This window comes from Ambystoma mexicanum, chromosome 8, assembly GCF_040938575.1.
Source record: "Ambystoma mexicanum isolate Mex_15411 chromosome 8, UKY_AmexF1_1, whole genome shotgun sequence".
NCBI classification, from domain to species: Eukaryota; Metazoa; Chordata; class Amphibia; order Caudata; family Ambystomatidae; genus Ambystoma; species Ambystoma mexicanum.
Genome location: NC_090929.1, coordinates 594142440 through 594160303, shown reverse-complemented (window position 1 = coordinate 594160303; position 17864 = coordinate 594142440).

The following is a 17864-nucleotide window of genomic DNA, read 5'->3' as shown; positions in this document are numbered from 1 at the left end:
TCTGAGGAAACAGGCCCTGTCCCAGGAACAAGGAGAAGTGCCTGGGACATTCTAGATCTATTGGGAGAGTGAGCTCCTTGTTAGTGAGCCCACTATGCCTGAACCTGGTGCCCTCAAGAGGTTGGTGGTACCACAGGTTTACAGGCCCTTCCTGCTGCAGTTGGCACATGAGGTGCCCTTAGATGGTCATCTTGGTACCAAGAAGACTAAGCAGAGGCTCTCTGCCCATTTCTACTGGCCCCGGATGGGAGAGGGAGTGGAGTCCCACTGCAGGACCTGCCCAACTTGTCAGTTGTCTTGCAAGACTGGAGGCAGTCTCATTGCCCCACTGCAGCCATTGCCAGTGGTTGGCACACTGTTAGAGGGTGGACATCGACATTGTCGGTCCCCTTGACCCTCCCACTTCAGGTGGACATGCATTCATCCTGGTCTTGGTTGATCATGCCACCAGGTACCCTGAGGCTATACCCTTTCAGACTGTTACTGCCAAGGTGGTTGCCAGGGCTCTCCTGGACATTTTCACCCATGTTGGATTCCCTAAGGAGGTTGTCTCTGACAGAAGATCCAACTTCATGTCTAGTTACATGAAAACCATGTGGAAAGAGTGCAGGGTAACCTTCAAGTTCTCCACCTCTTACCACCCCCAGACCAATGGTCTGGTTGAGAGATTTAATAAAACTCTCAAGGGCATGCTAGGCACTTTGGAAGAGCCCCTAAGTATGAAATGGGATCTCCTCCTGCCATGCCTGCTGTTCGATTACAGAGAGGTACCTCAAGAGGGTGTTGGTTTCAGCCCCTTTGAGTTACTCTTTGGACATCCCGTGAGGGGGCCCCTTACCTTGATCAGAGAAGGTTGGGAGGCCACCCCTCCAGGTCCCACCAAGCAAGTGGGGGACTATGTGTTAGGCCTTAGAGGGAGGATGACACAGATGATGGGTCAGGCGATAGCAGGTCAAGGCCTGCCAGGAATTGAATAAGTACTGGCATGATCTTAAAGCCTCGCAAGTGGATTGGACTCCGGGACAGAAAATCCTTGTGATGGAGCCTACCAAGCCTAGAGCTTTGGCAGACAAGTGGACTGGACCCTTCAGGATCATCTCCAAGATGGGCAAAGTCAATTATCTGGTTGACCTGGGAGCCCCTGGGGTAACCCCTCAGGTATTCCATGTTAAAAGGTTCAAACCTTTCCACAGGCGAGCAGAAGTCTCATGTCTCTTGCTAGCTTCAGAGCAAGAAGAGGATGAGAGTGAGCCCCTTCCTGATTTGCTGCATAGCAACCCTCAGGATGGCTTCGTGGAGGGAGTACATCTCTCTCCCGATCTGATGACAGAGCAGCAGAGGGCCTGCAGTGTTTTGCTCCTGCAGTATGCATCTCTGTTTTCACTGACTCCAGGCCTTACACCGTGGTGTAGGCACGAAATTAACCCTGATGACAGTGTGCCTGTCAAAAGAAGGTGCTACTGTATGTCAGATACAGTTAAGAACCACATCAAGGCTGAGGTCGCCAAGATGTTGGATCTGGGTGTTATTGAACCCTCAACCAGTCCCTGGTCCAGTCCAGAGGTCCTTGTCCCCAAGGCAAGTTCCCAGGCAGGTACCAAGGATTGGAGGTTCTGTGTGGACTACAGAGGAGTCAATGCCGTTACCAAAACTGACGCGCACCCATTGCTCCGGGCTGATGAGCTCGTGGACACCATAGGTGCTGCCAAAATTGTGAGCACCTTTGACCTTACCTCAGGCTATTGCCAAATAGCTCTGACGGACCATGCCAAGGAAAAGACGGCATTCTCAACACCTGAGGGACTCTACCAGTTTAGGGCCATGCCTTTTGGGTTGAAGAATGCCCCTGCCACCTTCCAGAGATTGGTCAATCATGCGCTCAGTGGGCTGGAGGCCTTTTGTGTGGCCTACTTAGACGACATTGCCGTCTACAGTTCCACCTGGGAAGAGCACTTGACACATCTGGATAAGGTGTTGCAGGCCTTGAAAAGGGCTAACCTCACTATCAAGGCCACCAAGTGCCATATAGCTCAGGGGAAAGTCACACATCTTGGTCATGAGGTAGGAGGGGTTCAAATCCAACCTCTCCCCAGTAAAATACAGGATGTACAGGACTGGGAGACTCCCACTAGTCAAACCCAGGTGAGAGCCTTTTTGGGCCTCACTGGGTATTATTGCAATTTCATGGCAGACTATGGAATCATAGCTGCACCCCTCATAGCTCTGACTTCAACAAAACAGCCTAGGAAGGTTAATTGGACTGAAGACTGTCAGAAGGCCTTTGATGGCTTGAAAGAAAGTCTGTGTAGGGCACCTGTGTTGTGTGCGCCCGATTACAGCAAGCCCTTTATTGTTCAAACTGACGCCTGCGACACTGGAATTGGAGCTGTCTTGTCCCAGTTAGATGACAAAGGGAGGGAACATCCCATCATATTCATAGGAGTAGAAGAATGGATGTAGCTCCTTTGTCTTTACGCTTATCTAGTTGGTTTTTGAGATCAAGGAGGTCCGTCTCGGTTCCATGTCTCAGTCTGAATCCAGATTGTCTAGTGCCCAGTAGATTGTTAATCTCCAGGTAGGATTGGATCTGTAGATAGGCAGCTGTATCTAAGATTTTAAAGAGGAACAGAACTGTTGTTATGGGTCTGTAGATGGGTGGGACATTAGGGTTTAGGTTGTTTTTTTTAGGAGGGGTAGTATCCAGGCATCTTTGTGGTTGGTGGGCACAGACCATGATTTGAAGGAGGAGTTGTTAAAGGAGGTGATGAAAGGGGCTAGTTCTTGTGCAGCCTCTTTGATAATAGAGGCTGGACAGGTGTCGCCAAGACAGCGAGAGGTTTTAAGAGATGTAATGATATTCTTGGCTTCTACAATGGAAATAGTCTAAAGTTAAATTGGTTGTGTGGTTTAGTTTGGTTGACCGCAAGTTCCTGTAGGATGGCTTCTTGAGTGGAGAGCACAATATTGTGGAGGGAGGTTCTTTTAGCAGAGATTTTGTCTTGTAGCAAGGTTTTTTTTATTGCATAAGGCATTTTGAATGTTGGTGCACCACATTTTATCTTTGGTGCAGGAGTCACTGGGTGTGATAGGGGATTCTAATTCTCTGAGGATGGTGAAGATTTCCCTAGTGTTAGAGTTTGATTTTTTCATTCTGTCATTAAAGGTCTGTTTTTTGCCTGAATGATTTGTTTCTTGTAATTATTGGTGAGGGTGGTGTGGAGATTTTTGTTATGAGGGTAAGAGATTTTTTTTCCAGCTGGCTTCTTCCTGTCTTTTTTCTTTGCTCAAGGATTTTAGGATTGGGGTGAACCAAGTGTTAAGATGGGCAAGAGGTTTAGATTTACTAAGATTCAGTGGCGCAATGATGTCTATAGCTGAGTTGATAGTGTTGTTGTACAGGTCAACCAGACCATTAGGGTTGGTGATAAGATTAGAGTGATTAGTGATGGGCTGAATCAGAGGGAGGAGATTTGTGACTGTTAAGTTTTTTTTACAACGTGTAAGGACTGAAGTTGCCGGTAGTTTGGTTGTTTTAGATTGGGGTAGGTCTGAGATGGTCACCAAGATCAGATGATGATCAGTCCATATGCATGATTCAATAGCTGTTATGATGGTGGTGCAGCGTTGTTTCGGATGGTGAGGCCTGCTTCCAATATTGTATTGGCTAGGATTGAGGCATTAGAGTCTTTAGGGTCATTGTATCCTAGCTTGAAGTCACCAAGTAGGATGATTTGTGTCCCTCGGTTTAGCATTGGTGTTAAGAAGGGTGGTTATGCCTTCTTCAAAAGATCCTAGTTGGCATGGGCGTCTATAGATAAAGTGCACAGTAATAGTGCGTGAAGCGGAGATACCTAGTTTGAGGGAAAGTAGTTTTGCTGAGGGCATGGACATATGGTCTACTTCTTTGATAGTGAGGTCGGCTCTGCAGATGGAAGCTATGCCGCCTCCTTTGGAAGTTTCTCTGTCCTTTCTACTAAAGATGGTGAAGTTTTGAGGAATTGCGAGCATTAGGGCTGGACCAGCCACTTTGTGCAACCATGTTTCAGTCACTGCTAGTAAATCGAGCTGGTTGCAGATGATGAAATCTGCAATTTCAGAGGCATGGGCTATCAAGGATCTAACATTGATGAGACCTCCCTTAAGGTTATTTGTTCCTTTCATGGTAACGCTAGTGTAGTCAATGTTGATCAGGGTTTCAGATGATTTAGTACAGGTTTACTTTTAAAGGGGTCATGCGGTACTCGTGTATGTTCCGTCTTGGAGTGACCTTGAGAAAGGTGGGCTTGTGGTGGCTTAGGCAACTGGATCCTAGTCTCAGGTTTCTTAGGGTAGTGGGGCAGACCTGACTCTGGTAGATCTGGGAGATGGGCTCTTATGACTGTTGGGATGGAGAGTGGGTATACTTCTTGCTAGACGGTTCCCATGCTGTCGGGAGTCTATAGTGGATGGCTGCCATTGTAGATAGGGCAGTAAGTGTGGTAAGGATAGCTAGGGGGCGAGTGGGCAGATTGAGCATGGGTGATGTCATATCAAAGTTGGTATGGGAGATTACCTGTAAACGGCAGGTGTAAGGTATAGGAGTATACTGGTTCAGGATGGTAGCACCCAATATAGGGGCCGGCTATTGCTGGGTAGCATCAAACAGCATAGGGCCAGGATGGTACAGTAAGGTACATCAAACAGTATAGGGCTAGGCTAGTACAGTAGGGCACATCAGACAGCATAGGGCCCCTGGGCCTCTTGCTTTCTATTGCCTGTTACCTTGTTTTCCCAAAGTCCTGACTGGCTGTTGGGTGGAAGATCCATATATGGTTGTGTTGTGAAGTCCAGGCCAGACTGGCTGGAGCCTTCCCAGTGACTGTATGTTGTGGGTATGCCTGTGGGTGGGACCTGGGTGAATGGAGTGTGTGACCAATATGCACTTCTTGTTGTGGATGCCTGGTTTCTGGTGTTTGGCACAATGACTGAGACAGCCCTGCCCGAAACTGGTATGAATGCAGTGTGGAATGGTGAATGGCTGGGTACTTGTCCCAATACACATAACTTGTTGTGAGTGTCTGGAGAGAAGGCAATGCCTGAATGCTCTATGCACCTGATTGGCTGCCTCCCTGCATGAATGCCCTTCTGACCGATTGATTGCCTGAGTGTGACCCAGCAGAATGAATGGGAGATCAGCTAGTATATCCGGGGGCCTCTCACTGCTAGAATTTGTGTTCAGAAACTGAAGTCCAAACTACAAAGAGCAACTGGAGTGAAACTGAAACTTGACCTTGAAGCCATACTGGAAGAGAAGAATTGCTGTTGCCCTTCTTCATCAATTTGAAAGCTGCTGTGTCTCCAAGGACTGACCCAGAGAGGAAGTAAAGCGCTCTCTTCCCGAGCTATGAGGGACCATCGTGCACCAGCTGATCTTTGCCAAAGCTCCCTGGTAGAAAGACCTATGACAGGCTGCCGAACGGAGATGGGAACTGCCGTGGAATCCCAAACAGAAGCGTCCGGACTGTTGTCCACCACCGTCGATGACCGCCGTCGCCGACCGGAGCCGCTGTGCTCCCGTTTCCTAAGAACTTTCAATTCACGGATGCACTCATCCGCACCGTGTTTCGCCTTATCCCGCAGGAGAAGGCCAGGCAGTCGACGCACTGAGGAGCATCCGCCGGTGGGTTTCCCACCACCCAAAGACCACAGAGATGCCGACGACTCGACGCCCTTGCTGGGCCACAGTTCTTCAAACTCTTTGAGGTCCAGAACTATTGACATCGAGGTGCCCCGCGCGCCTCGTCCTTGCTGGACATTTACGCTTCCCCATCGACAAGCACCGATAGGAACGAAGCTGCCACTTCACTGCCATAGTTCACTGTGTTCATCTCCAGACGTTCGGTGACCCATGGCTCCTGCATTAATGGGCGTGCACTCAAGAAGGGATGTCGATTTCCCGACGAGGAACTATATAACACCAGGTACTTTGGGGTTGCTGAACAATTGGAAAGATTTTTGTGAACAATATATGGACTGGGCTTGTGATATATCTTTACTTTACAGGTTGCCCAGGTGGGGGTATCTCCACACAAAGCTCTATCTAGGTAGCAGGGCCAGTATTCTACCATTTGTTCTAACCCACTGTTGGTTTCCTTTATGAACTGATTTGTGTGACATTTAACCGTGCAGTTGATGCACTTTAAAGAGATCGAATATTACTTATGGTACCACGTAGAACTGTATAGATTTGCCATTATAAATAACCGAGTACAAAGTGAGTTATCCTGATATTGTACATAACCTCGAATATTCATTGTATAAAGACTGTGTTTTAATTAATACAGCGTGTGGACATTCCTTTGTGGGGGCTTCGGGACTACACTGTACTTAAGAACCAGCCTGCATCACCTCCTGAGGAGCTAGGCCTTGATTGCTCAACCACGCACCAATAATAGAGAATATTGGCTGGGGTCCTCTGTGCCTCTCCTCTACCATATTGAGAGCAGAAGTACAGACACACTCCTCCAGTCTTTACAGAGACCTCTCTGGGGTGAATGATCAGCGCACTAGTTTACTAAACTTGGATTAGCAGAGGTTAATACCCCTCCTTATGTATTTTTTTTCTTTTAAAGGAATATCAGAAGAGCTTTGTTCATATTCCCTGTGCATAGCTCTCTCCATAGTTCGTCAATTTCCATGTCCCGCTTACTCCACCCAGTGATTTTCCTACTACGAGTAAGTGCTCCCTTTTGATGCCACTTAATCCAGTACCATCTAAGGTCCCTTCCGATCCTCACTCGTGTATTCTTCAATTACCACCATTATGAGTATGGTGGTAATGGGGACAAAAGGGCATTTTCAATACCGTTTGCATTTCTGACCATAGTCATTGTGAGTAATAAGGTATTCAGCTCCTACACTATTTTGCAGCACTGCATGCAACAAATATCTCATGAATAGAAGGTGAAGTACTCCCCAAAAATACCCCATATTTTGTCTCACTTGAAAGGGAGAGCTAACACCCCCACTTTGTCCCATAAATGAAGGGGGGGATAGCTTAGCGGGAGCATAGCTTAGCAGCAATGTGTGCGCCTTGGAAGCAAAATGACACGAAGCGACGCAGGTTCGATCCCCGGGACTGCACTGTGCGCCTTGGAAGCAAGATGACACGAAGCAACGCAGGTTCGATCCCCGGGACCGCACTTAGAAATCTCTGGGTGTTTAATCGCGATATAAATAAGCAACTAAGACAAAATAAATAAAACTATTACAAGACGAAAAAACACCCAAACAATTCCTGTAACAGTGCCTCGATGTCCACGGGCTGTGTGAGCGCTTTAAAAATGCAAAATAAATAAAGCATGCACTAGGGCATGAGTCACAGTGGTAAGCCCATAATACTTGCATAATAATCTGAGATTAACACATGCACTAGTTAAGCAATAAGCCTCGAGCAGGGGGGGGTGCATTACCCCTTGAGGTGGCCGCCGAAATGAAGTCCATTTTTCCCTTTCCATGGCTGCCATGGAAACAGGAGTAGACCCTTCTCTCTTTCCATGGTGCCATTTAAAAAAATTAAACAATAATAATGGCTGCCATGTAGTCCCTTCTTCCTTTTTCAGGACATCCTGTTGGAGACCAGTGCGTCTGCTTCCGAAATGGAGTGAAAAGAAGGTAAGTGGGGGTGGGAGAGTTGGGAAGGGAATTCTGTGGAAGGGGAGAGGGGGAAGACAAAACTTACCTCGTTCCCCGACAGGGGAAGATGACGGCCTCTAGCTGTGAGGTGGCTGGGAGCGGGGGGATTACCACTGGTAACGCCATCGTTCTGAGCCTCCTCATTGGCTGAGAGGCTGACACCAAACCCAAACCCTCCCCCCTGCCTGCGCTGGGTACTAATGGTAGTGTATCATTATTACTGATGGGAAAATTGCAAAACTCATAATCGGCCCCTTTGACTCTATGCGACTATGCAGCAACATTTGTATCCATTGCTCTGATACCAACCCTAGAATCTCATCAGCCCACTGAGTCACTACTGGTGTGTTCTACGCTGTGAATTCTCCACGCTATGCACTTTGCGTGTTATGCTCCCCTCTGGCTGCTGTACACATGGACACAAAGATCAGCCCACACAGCCACAGGCCTAAAGATCTAGTGTTTGAAATGCTAGCATGGGTACAAGGAAACTGTAGGGAAATGAAATGCATTTGCTTTAAATAGCTTAAAGGAATACATTTAGAAACAGATTCTAATGTTTTGCATACACTGAATTAGCACACACAAAGTCCTTAACAAACAGAACGTTTAAGATTCAGAAAAAAACCTGGACAAGCAGGTTCTCCCACGTTTTTAGGTCTGACGAGAAAGAGAGATTCACTTCTTTGCCAGAGCTTTTGAGACATGGTGTAGACAGGTCCTGATGTCGATCAGCCAATCTGTGATGCAGGCAGAGGCAACTGTTTTGAAGCCTCAGCCATTTTGCAGGAGCCCATACAACTCTGCTCAGCGATGATTGGTACTCCCATTGATAACAGTGTGTTGTCCGCAGGTCTCTTTGGAATGTTAGATTTGATGAGCAGGCATGCAGACGTGTGTTCATTTGTTTACCAACCCACAATATTTCAAAATCACACCTCTAGGTTTTATGACATTGAGTATTCCTCAGTATGCCGGTAAGATAGCTCAGTGGGTTGAGCGCTCACTGCTGCGATGTGAGTGTGATCTGCAGGTCACAGGTTCGAATCTGGGCAAGGCCAACTCAGCATTTCATCCTTCCGAGGTCGATAAATGAGTACCAGTTTCGGTTGGGTGATATTGTATGTAAATATGTGCTCTGTAAAGCGCTTTGGGTTAAGGCGCTATATAAATAACACATCATTATCATTAATTTAGCCATAATTCTGTATGTTAGCCTGCACCATCTGGAGCGGCAGGGCAATGGGTGCATAAGCTCCTTCAAAAGGTTTCTATTAGGTGTGGTTGCTCCTTGTGTGTGATAACTGCATCACGTTACAATGCATTTTAGTGTATGAATCGCTGCACTATTTTATTGCTAACAGTTTTGCAAGATAATGCAACTGCAAGTTTTACAAAGCTGTTTAGAGGGATAGGAAGGCCTGTGACATCCTTCCCTTTAGTAAAATAGTTTATTATGTTCCCCGTTAGTGCAGTGTACACAGGATTTTCTATAGCAGAACACAATTATATATATGGATATATTACATAAACATTTCAAAGTTAGAGTGACCCTGCTTATATCAACACAACCCTCCATCCACACATCTCTCTCCACTTAATCATTTGTAATCCATGTGGTGTGAAACTAAAGCATAGTCTACAGAAGAATATACTAATGTCTAAACCAAGCAACCTGGTTTTCTGAGTGTGCAAATGACATATGGCTGACTTTGTGAGCATGCACCATGATGGGTGCCAGCAAGAGAAACTAAAAACCGGGCAAGGAGATGGGCTATGCCCTGAGTCTTTACCTTACATCACTGGGACACAGACACCATGGTGGAGTTTTTTAGGGATCCCAACGAGGACCCCTCTTTATTTATGAATACACTTAAACATCTTTGCTCCAGGCGACATACCCGTGTCCATGGAGATGGGGCAGCCCAGGAATTCACCGGCCTCTCTCCCTTCAACCGGGCTGACCGATGGGACTGGCCAGGACTTTCCCTCACTGCTCTATCCTCTGGGGCAGCGTGAGCTTCCTGGCTTCTTCAGCCCCCAGGCCACTTGGTATACACAGCGCAGGACTTTTTTGCAAGCCCCACCTTACCAGGTACGAGGCGGGCTGACAAGGGGCACCGCTGAATAACCCGGTTTAGGCTGCCACATACATGTGGCCCGGCTGAGCAGCTTTTGGTTTTTCACCCCAGGCTGCACCGTGTACGTTGCCTAGGGCCCTTGAAGAGGGGCCAGTCCAGTCTGCCCCCTCTCCAGCTACCAAAGCCGCATGGGTGCCAAGGCTGCTCTGGGTACACAGCTAGGGCCGACGGTAGGTAAGCCAGGTTACCCCACACACACGGCCTGCTCTGAATTTTCTACAAGCCCCGGGTCTTACGAGGCTGCGACGCCCTCAGGAACCTCTCTTCTTTCTACATTCCCACTTTTCACCTGTCTTTCTCTTCTCTTTTCTGTAATGGTTTTTCTTCTCAGTGCCTTTAGCCCACTCATGGGCAGGAGAGTTGTTTTTATTTCCATACATTCCATTCAGCTTCATGGTGCGATGGATGGATCAGTCCAGGTAAGTCTATACACACAAATAATACACACAACACACACTAAATAAAGTATTTTATTTACAAACCCTGGTGTCTGTGTCTTTCTTTCTAGTTTTCCTTTAGGCGACACGTATTCAGACCTCACTAGTCTGGCCCTTTTGCACCATTACTCCCCCCCTTCAGGAAGTTTCCATCCCCAGGAATGCCACTCAAAGAGAAGCTATGAGTTGTCACTATGAGGGCTCCCTCAGGGCGCTCAAGAGCCTAGCCCATCACAGCAGTACCTCCTATGTAATCCCTGATTCCTTGCCCAGCCTGGTCCAGGGATTGTGCTGTCCCTGCCCCAGGGCACGGAAAGTCCTCATGGGAAACACCAACCCTACCCACCAGAACAGCTGGATAGGGAGGGGTTCTTCACCTTGCTGTTAATAGGAGATGTGCTATTCCCGGAGTCTTTACCTTACATCACCTGGACACAGACACCAAGGTGTTTCAGGTAATTCCCGGTAAAGACCCTCTTTATTTATAAAAACACCAACACTATTTCTATTCAGCATACCTATCCTTCTAATTAATATCTCCCTTTTATGTTTCGTTCTGGCGTGAGTTATATCTAAAGGGATCATTCTCATCAGCCTACCCTTCCTTAGAGGGGTCACAAGGAGATTCAGAGGGGGCCTGGCACCTCCCATGGCAACGGCGTCCAGAGGATGGCTTTTCGCCTGGTTTAGTTTTCACGCAGTTTCTTCTTTCTAGATCTTAAGGTTCTTCTGGGAATGTATTGGGTGATTTCTGCTATGAGTAAGTTGGCATCTTGCCTGTGTAGTGATCTATGGGAAATGCAGAGGGCTTTGAAATTCCTTTCTTGACTGATAGCCAGTGTAGACCTCTCAGGGCTGGGGTGATCTGGTCTCTTGTATTTAGTCTCAGGAGTAGTCTTGCTGCTGTGTTTTGGATGTGTTGTAGTTTTTTGGTGAGGTATTTTGGGCCTTCCTAGGTAGAGACTATTTGCGTAGTCTAGTGTTGATAATACCAAGTAAATGATAACAGATTTCAGTGTGGAAACTGGAAGGATGGAAGGATACCACATATTAGTCAACGATGGTAGAAACTCTTATTGCAATTGCATTTACTTGTGGTTCCAGGCTGAGATCACTGACCATGAGTAGTCCTAGTTGGTGTGCAGTTAAAATGTTGAATGAATAATTTCGAATGCATTAATTTTGAAAAAAAAATGTCGAAAAAAATGTCGAATATTTATTTTTTTATTTTATATTTTTTTGGGGTTTGGCTAGTAAAAAAAGGGTTATTAAAAAACAGGGGGTTGGGGGGAACCCCCCATTAAAAAATCAAAATAAATAAATAAATTCGACATTTATTTTCGACATTATTGATTTGAAATTAATGCATTTGAAATTATTGAATTCAAAAATATCACAATAAACCGTCCCAGTTTGTTTATCACTATTGAGGATTCAGGTTGGGTTCCCATACTCGTGGGCCAGTTAACTGATGTCTGTAGTAGGTTGTCATCTCATAGGGATTATCATTCTTTTCCTTTTGAAAATTGTGATTTCTCTGCTGTCAGGTAGCTGGCATCTCTATATTTCATGTCTTCTAGAGGCCAGTGACCTACACTCTTAGTGTAGTTAGAGATCTGAGCACACAATGCTGTGCTGTCTATTTGCTCACCACATGTGTCCACAGAAAATGTTTATCCCAGCAGTTGTTTGCTATCTTGATCCCACTAATGGAACACTTGTGCATGCCTTTTGCACGAGGGTTGTAGTTTTTAGCATGTCTGATAACATATACCCACCTCAAGCCAATAATCAAAATTCCAGTATTAGCCTTCTCGCTTCATTAGTATATTACATTTTAGGAGATCTGTTCTGTCTTGAGCTTTCGCCAGCTATGATGATAAACATAGTTTGTTAAGGCATCTGTCCCTGAGGGAACATATTCCACTAGAACAGTAAGACTATATGTCATGATGCCGATTTCAACTCACCAAATTCTTCTAATTTGGAGATCTAATTTTTTGAGCTACAAGCAATTGGTTCACCTGTCGCTTCAGACTGGTTGCATTCCTGATTAGTTAAAAATCGGGTATGTGTCAACACTGCTAAGAAATTGTCGATTTAGGTGTGGAGGGCATGGCTAATTACGGACCTTAACCTCCCTACCATTTTTGGGTACGTTCATCGAGAGTACAGTGTTGGACCAATTGAATGGGTGGATGTCGGACCAGAACCTATTAGCACCCTTTCATTTGATAATACTGATCACAGTATTTTGCTTGACATACTAATGCATTTAATGAGACTTAGAGGTTAAGTATAGCAATGGTGTCGGTCTTTTTGGAATGCCAGAAAACAGACCTTGGGGATGGAACAAAATCGCTCTGAACTATTTTGTACCTTTTAATCTTTATATAGAGGCTTTGGGCAGATTGATTAATATGATATTGAAATGTATTAATAAACTGATGTCATGCAATGTTATCTTAGAATTGTCTATAGGTAAGTTTCTGGTTGATATTGTAGCCTGAATTTAGTGTCTCGTTCTGGTAATCAACCTGGCTTTTTAAATTAGTTTTTCAATGCAAAAATCCAAAATTCACAATCAGGATTTTCCCAATTGGTGAACATGCTGGGTTTTATTTTAGATTCCCTACTCACGCTAATACTACATATCAATGCCTTGGTTAAATCTGCTAATTTGTTCATCTTTATGCAGCGAGGGCATTTAAAGGATTTCACCCTGTAATTTTCGCACCTTACTGCAATCTTTGGTTTTGTCCTGAATTGTTTTTGGAAATTCAATTCATTCTGGCATTTCACATTCTTCATTGGCACCTCTAAAAGTTGCCTTTAATGCAGCAGCCCAATTGGTGGTGGAAGCTTGGAAATTTGAGCACATGCCGCTGATCCTAGTTGCCCAACACTGGCTTCCATTAGAAGCCACAAGCTTTTTTAAATTACAAGGTATCACATTCAAGGCAATCTATTGGCAAACTCTCTCTTATCTGGCTGAGAAACTAAAGGTCTCTGTGGCTTTAAGAGGCGTTCAAATCCGGGCTACCCTTTGCCGTAAAGTGTGTAAATTCAAGTTGTCCTTTACTTTGAAAAGGTATTACTCAGGAGCTGTAGATTCAGCTTGGAATGATTGCCCATTGACCTCCGTTTCATCACCGATTATTTGAGGTTTAGAAAAACTCTGAAAGCCTGATTATGGCAATATGCTTGTTAATGTATTTTAATGATTAATTCCATTAACTTTTTTAATTTTGTGATAGATTGTTAAAGGTTTTAACTGTCTTGGGTTTTGTTTGTTCATGAATTTTGTATCTTGTTTGTTCATGAATTTTGTATCTGTCAACCTGTAATGCTCTCAATGCACTCGTGCCTGGTTCGCGCTATAGAAGAATATAGCAATCACCCCCACATCAGGGGGTGGAAATGGCCGGTAACACCCCACCACCCCGAGCATCGGCAGGTGAGTGTGAAGTACGGGCCTCATCAAGGGCTGTGGGCCATTACCGGCCATGTCTGACCCCCTGACGAAGGGGTGATATCTATACGCACCCCAGGGAGCTCAGGGTGCACATAGTTACATTTTTGTTTAATGGGAGATGGGCTCTGCATGCATTGTGCAAGCCCATCTCCCGTAAAAAAGAAAACAAGATGGCCACCACTGTAGGAAAAGGGGCAGAGTCCCTTTTCCATTTACATGGTGGTGGCCGCTGGTGTGAGCAGCACCGTGACCGAAACACAAAGCTTTGGTCCAGCAGGCAAGTGGGGAGGGCGGGAGAGGTTGTGGGGAAGGGTTTGGGATGTCTTTATGGATAGCGGGGTCGGGATGTGCAGAGGAAACAGGGAGAGGCTCCCTTTTGCCTCCCCAGAATCAAGGTGGCACAACCTGTGGAAGGGCCTCGGGTGGCTGGAAACTGCTGGTGGTAGATTGTGTGCTCTTGTCCAGATTTCCAGCGACCTGATTGGCTGAGCGTCCTTCCCCTAGTGTGAATTTTAAAATACATAAATGAACCCGAACATTGAGAGGAGATTAGGGTCTTCCAGATGCATCGGAAGACTGCGAGTTCCTCTTTTAATTGTTGAGGGTGGGAAAGAGAGGCTTAGATCAGTGTAAATAACTTAGCATCTAGTCACTGCAATGTATCCATGTTTAATTTTCATCCTCTCTCTCAATCAAAGTAAAGTTATATCTACATATGTTTGATTAATCAATATCAAAGTGTAATACTGGCATAATCCAATTGTTGGCTTTAGCTTTCCTCCTTTCTTTGACAATACACATTGCCACTCACATTACGCCAGCCCAGAGTTTATTTTACTCATCAGACCTCAGTGAGATAGAAACATGAGATCAAATACTCATTGTGCCCCTGGAGCTTATTTAATTCTCTACCCTGATTCATAAACACTCAACTCTCACCAAAACCTACAGAAGGAGGCATGGAAAGGCCTTATCTCTGATGTTTCTACTTATAATTAATCTCTGTACTATTGTCCTGCCTCACATTGCTGAGGCATAGACACATTGGGCCTCATTACGACCCTGCTGGTCTGGAAAGAACGGTGGTAAATCCACCACCACCATTCTTTCCGGACCGGCTGATTAAGAGTCCTGCAGGCGGGAGGTGTCACTGCCGCCAGGTCTGACCTGGCGGGTTTAACACCACCCGCCTGCAGGTGGACATGGAAACACCGGCTCTGTCATAGACGGAGCCAGTGTTTCCATGGTCCCCATCCCCATGGAGTCCTATAGGACTCCATGGGAATGGGGATTTACCGATTTCCACCTCCGGAATCACTGGGTCACTGGGGTTGTAATGCCCCGGTGATTGTGGCAATCACAGAGGCAGAATGGTAATACGAGTCCGGCGGTAACCTGCCAGAATTTCCGGCACTGTTACCGCCGGACTCGTAATGAGGCCCATTGTCTTGTGAATGCCGACGTCACTCTTTTTCCTTAGAAACACTCAACATCCAAATGTGGTGAGAGAGAGAGAGAGAGCAAGAGAGAGCATCCACCTAAAAGTTCCATTTATCTCAGTATGATGGTGTTATTGATGGATATGTTTGTACCTCATTTAGACTACGTTGAAATAAGAACATTTTACCATGACCAGTTAAGTGTCAGGCGGTGGGATATTCTTTGAACTATAGTCGCATTTTTTCTAAAATGAATGCCTCCTCAAAGAGGTTGAAAAAACGATATCAGGTATTGGATTAACTTTGTAGAATTGGTGTTTTTCCCTAAGTTGCTATTTTTGTTTCAAAGTTTTGCAGTACCTCCCTCTACGTTTTTGAGAAACCAACGGACACTTTGACACTACTACAGTGGCGAGTTGTACTATGTAAATACATTGTAACATACCATAGCGTTACATAAAGGAAGAATGAACATATGGAAACGGCAAAGGCAGGGTCACCAGGGGGTCCACTCCATACTGCACCTAGCCCTGTGCCCAACGTCCACTGGTTTGTGGAGACGCCTGGCCCCCTAGTCACACCACCATGGTTGCTAAAATCAGGTAGGGGATTTTGTCACAGTACCAAAATAACGAGAATGTTCAAACACAGCACCATAAAATAAGAACTTTCTAAAAACCAGAATAATGATTCAAAACACCAAAAACCCACCCCTCCTGAGGTAAAACACACAGCAAATACAGGTTGGGTATGTATACTCACATGCACCCTTAATACCCTGAGAATTGCACTAAAGGAGGGAAAGATAGATGCATGGCTTAAAAATTGAAGATCACAAATAGTCTTTAAAATGTGTTTGGTTGTGGTAAGGAAATGGGACTCTAACCATTACTTAGGCAGCAATATGAGGCCATGTATCAGGGTGCCTAGGATTCCTGGGAATACTACCCTGTTCAGAGGTTCTTTATCTTAGTTCTATTGTAGGAGGCATGCCTGAATCAAGAAGGTCTTCTCTGTACTTCTGTTAGGTTAAACGCGAAGTGGACACTTCAAGACAAATGTCTCAAAGTTGTCAAACAGCTTGAAGTTGATTGATCACAGCATGGATGACATGGTTTGAGCAGACATCTCAACAGGGGTAATGGGCCAAAATGTTGCCCTTAGAATTACGACTTCAGAAATTCAGACTTTTTTTTCAACCCTCCCTTACACCACACATATATGTAGGGGGGTATGGGATATAATAGTATTATGGTGAGGTTGCCGGGTGTCTCCCCTGCATATGTATGTGGTGTAAAGGGGTTTTAAAGAAATAATATCAATTGGTATTTTCTGCCGTCGGAATTCTGTGGGTCCTAGTGATCACATAGATCCTCAACAGACATTGCAGTAGCACCAAGCTCAGAATGCATTGAGGTGCGTGAAGCAGTCTCACACTCGGTCATTCATCAACGTATCTCAGCAGTTTGAAAGATGCTTAAAGCAGACCGTAGGTTTTTTTGGGTGAGGAAGACCAAACAGAATTGGAGCTCTCCTCTGCAACTCCCCCTCAGACCAATGTATATTAATGCAATCCCAGGAACACTGTCTCCCTCTGGTTTCCTTGATGTCCCGTTCCCTTGGCCCACAGTGCAGGCAAGCTGCATTTTTCTTTCCACAGATATCCTTTATGTGTCCTAATGATGTTAGGGGCTGAGCATCTCAGAGGTCTTCACCCATGTGGAGATGAACTGTGAACAGCTGCAGAAAATAACCACTCCATTTATAGCTGAATCCTAGCAGGAGATTGGTGGCCTTAAAGTTTTGATCCAATAGGTATGAATGCCATGACTGAGGAACAACCGTTTATAATGGCAAATCCCAGGCAACTGCTTCCCAGTGGATTCACTGTGGGTCAGAGCTAAGCATATAAGGAAAAAGCAGAATGGTAGAACAAATATTTCCTTTGCCAAATTCTCCTTGATTACTTAGCTCTGACTATGCCTTGGCTCACTTAAAAAAGGTTCTTCCTGCATTTGTCTATCTTACACATGCCCTCTTCCTACCAAAACAGACCGAAGTGTTAATTATGGGTTCAGCTCTCTATTTAGAAAGCATGTATGCTGTTTAGGTGTGAACCTGTCACTTGGATTTCACAAACGACTGAACCCCTGTGGTATTTGTTCCATATGGAGATGGCTTTCCAAGGACATGTCTTTTTCATCATTAGACCTGAACCAAAGGGTGGTAGAAAAGTTCTGACCTGTCTTTCTGTAAAAGAATAGTTTTTGCTATAACTTGGGTCCAGTGGGTGGAGCCAAATTATGAGGAGGGGCACGAAAATATTCAATTTCACATAGATACATTTTGTAGAATTGTAGTGCAACAAACACTGTATGCATGGCCTTCAAACTTTCAGATAAAGTTCTCAGGAAGGGTCAAATGCCTGTGCACAGTGACTGCCTGGAATGGTTGTAGGTGATGCCGTGCTTTACTCAAGGAATGGAAGGCCATGGTTGGGCATAGTGGTGGCTGTGGCACTTTCAGTAGGCACTGGAGATAGGTTTGGGCATTGCTAAGGGCCCTGCTTCAGGAATACAGCAATGCCTATTCAGGATAGGTCTTGCAGTTAGAGACACTGTACCTGGTTCATGGACAATGGACATGCCCACCTAGTCACATCCCAATTCATGCCCAATGGGCACTATGTGTAGGTTCA